Source organism: Tupaia chinensis, unplaced genomic scaffold (assembly GCF_000334495.1).
Source record: "Tupaia chinensis unplaced genomic scaffold, TupChi_1.0 Scaffold000290_1, whole genome shotgun sequence".
In the NCBI taxonomy this organism is placed as follows: domain Eukaryota; kingdom Metazoa; phylum Chordata; class Mammalia; order Scandentia; family Tupaiidae; genus Tupaia; species Tupaia belangeri.
The window spans coordinates 3,869,867-3,873,124 of NW_006159775.1; positions in this window are offsets into that span (position 1 = coordinate 3,869,867).

Here is a 3,258-nt window from a genome sequence, read left to right on the forward strand (position 1 = left end):
AGAGCCGACTCCACGGTTCTAGTCCTTAGACCTGACAACTTGAAAATCACACCAGGTATGTGTGTGTTCATGTCAAAAATCTTGAGAGGAAAATGAAGCAGAAGTGAATGCAGTGTGGCCATCCGCCCCCCCTCGGGAGGGGGGGTGAGTTTTCACTCTCCCTCTCTCTGTCTCTATCTGTTTCTGTCTCTAGAACGCACATGCCCTAGAGCAAAACAAACAAGCAAACAAACTTATCACATATACGCTGACCAAGAAAAATAATTGTGACATTTTACTTACTTCTGATAAACCATCTCATTCCATTGAAAATATTGGCAATGGGGACAGGGGAAGCTAAGCACACATCTTAAATCCTCTGTTTAGTGGATGGGGATAAAAGGGACAAACACACATCTTACAACTGCATTTAAGGCAGTCACCAAGTGCTTGGTCAATCACAGAGCAATGGGATATTTCATGTAGAATTAAATAAAAAGCATAGAAAGCCCAACACTAGAAACTTATGTTATCCCAGTATCATGAAAACCTCTGAAAAGTCATCAGTCTGGGCTATAATATTTCAGTTGTTCATATTTTTAGGAGAAAAAAAGTGCTATTTATTTATAATGTCACACAGCACCTCTGTGGGATAGTTGCAAGAGCCAAAATGTTTTTGTAGTGGCATCCTGGTGTAGTTGCGGGGGGGAGGCGGGGGAGCAGACATGATCACCTCTCTTTTTTTGAAGGGTTTTGCAATAGGGTCCATGTGTTTGCAGGAGAGGGATGAAAAGAGACAGTGAGAGGGAAAGTGAGAAATCACCCCTCAGGGAGAATGGCCACACTGCAATCCCTTTTCTTCCTGGGATTTTGGGCATACACACTTTCACACCTGGATGAATTTCAAGTTGCTGGGCCTGGGACTCAAATTTCAGTTGGCCATGGGAGAGAGTAGTGCCTTAATCACCACACCACCTGCTGGCTCCAGATCACCCCTCTTTGAAAGGCAAGACACTGGAACTCCAACAAAGGAATTCCCAACCTCTGCATGCCCTTGAACTAAAAAGTAAGCATATGTCCCAGTGTGATTATTAACTTTAACTTTCCCTCTCAAAAGTCTCAGTTTGGACAAAACATAATGTAGTTTTCCCCTTCTAGAGCCCACTGCAGTTTGATCACCAAGGACTTCCTCCCACGCAACACAGAAAACTGCTGACAACCAAGTTCTCTAATGTTGCCAAGGCATCTAGCCCCTTGACAGGGTGGACCTCTTTTCTTCAGGACTGTTCCCTCTGCTTAACAAATGCACATTATTACCCCTAATAAACTTCTCCTATTTACCAGCTTTTATGGGGTGATAAAGCCTTTCTTTGAAACATCTACTTGCTTTTTAGTTAGGATCAAAAGAAAACATGTTCCCCTTGTAAATGCATCTCCTATAGGATAGCAAGTGAGAAATTGCCCTGTTTCCCCCTCCCCTGCCTAATTTTTTTTTCTTTTGCCCTTCCAGCATTTAGAAAACTCTGTCCAAGAATATTACTCTATGAAGAAAAGAAAAAAAAAAAAGCATCATCTCAAAATTATTAAAATCTCTGTGGGAATTCATGATTAATTTTAAGGCCTGGCAGATTAAAATACATTATTATGTACACTCTAGTGCATCCTTTCAGATATTTTCAGAATCTGATTTTGCTCTCTTGATACACACCAATGACTCTACATGTATCTAGTAGATTGCAAGGAATAGATTAGCATTAAAGAGGCAGTATTGTGTTGTTAGGTTGTTATATGTAACTTGTGCTCATACATTAAGAAAAATGTACCTGGCATTCCCCCGGACATGACCAGGCCTCTTAAAAAAAGAGAGCAAACAAGAGAATCATTAATACTTGGTGACAATACAGTTGTGGCATCAGTTCTGAAATTCTGACCTTTGGAGTATTCACTGACGTTTTTATCCAGGTCCAGACAGAAGGCGAACCACAACAGCCTGTTAGAAAATGGAATTCAGGCATTTGTTTTCAGAAGCTGTCAAATTGCCTACTTCCTAATCATAAGAGAATTGTCCTTTTGGCTTTACCTAGAGAGGTCACAACTGCGGCTGTAGAGACAAGGATAAACCTACAGCTTCCTTCTCTATTAAGGACAAAGAATAAAATTTATGAAAAACCAATCGATGAAAATGCATGCAAACCTAATCCCACTTCATTTTGAGGTTGTTCAAATATACCAATGTGGAAATTAGCTTGATTCTTTCACAAAATTCCTGCTTTAAGGTTGTATAATAATTCTTGGTGTCTAGATATATCTGTTATCCAAGAGGGTAGCCGCTCACCTCCACCCAACACATTCTGTCAGGTGTATTTTACCATAAGCAGATAGTACACCCCAAATCAGAAATAAAAGATCCCATCCAACTCAGGTAAGAACTTCGTGCAGTTTTTGGCATAGTAATAACAATAGCCATGAGGTCTCATTTATCTCAAAACGGATCCATAACAAGAAATTACTTGAAACTAATTGGCGTTTTTCTTTATAAATGATGCAACCAAGCACCAACCAGTGGCATGGCGGTTAAGGTGGCTGGATCCCACTTGACTGACAGCTTGCAGTTCCAGACCTGACAGCTTGAAAAACACTCTGGGTACATGTGCTTGCATGCCCCAAATCCTGAAGGAGAATAGAAAAGAAGGGATTGAGATGTGGCCATCCTCCCTGGGGTTGGGTGGGGGAGGTGCTTTATCACTTTCTCTCTCTGTCTCTCTCCAGCAAGCACACTTGCCCTGTAGTAAATGAAACAAACAGGCAAATATGTCTAGAAAGTTGACCTCACACCGAAAGACGAGGGGTCTACATTAGACCTTGCGGTTGTCACTTCTCTACTCTCATTCCCTTGTCAGAAATTTGCTTTCATAGCCTTTCTTCCTCAATTCCATCTGTATAAAACATTTTCTTTTTAAAAATTCTTCATGTGTGAGTTTATCTTCAACATCTGAACTTTTGCTATTTGATCATCCGTTTCAATATGGGCTTGCCTTCCTTCCCTTCATCACCATCAACTGCCTTCCACCTACAACCCCTACCCTTGGTCACTGCTCACCATCCACTGCAGCACCACTTGCCTGCCTTTGCAGTAGCCCTTGCTAATCGTTTTCTTTATTTGTCTCTTTTCCTTACCTTCTTTATTTATTTTCACTGACTTTTCCAATTTTAAGTCTTTCCAAAAAAAAAAAAAAAAAAAAATGTGTGAATGGACTGGAGAGGGACTGTTTTTTTCAG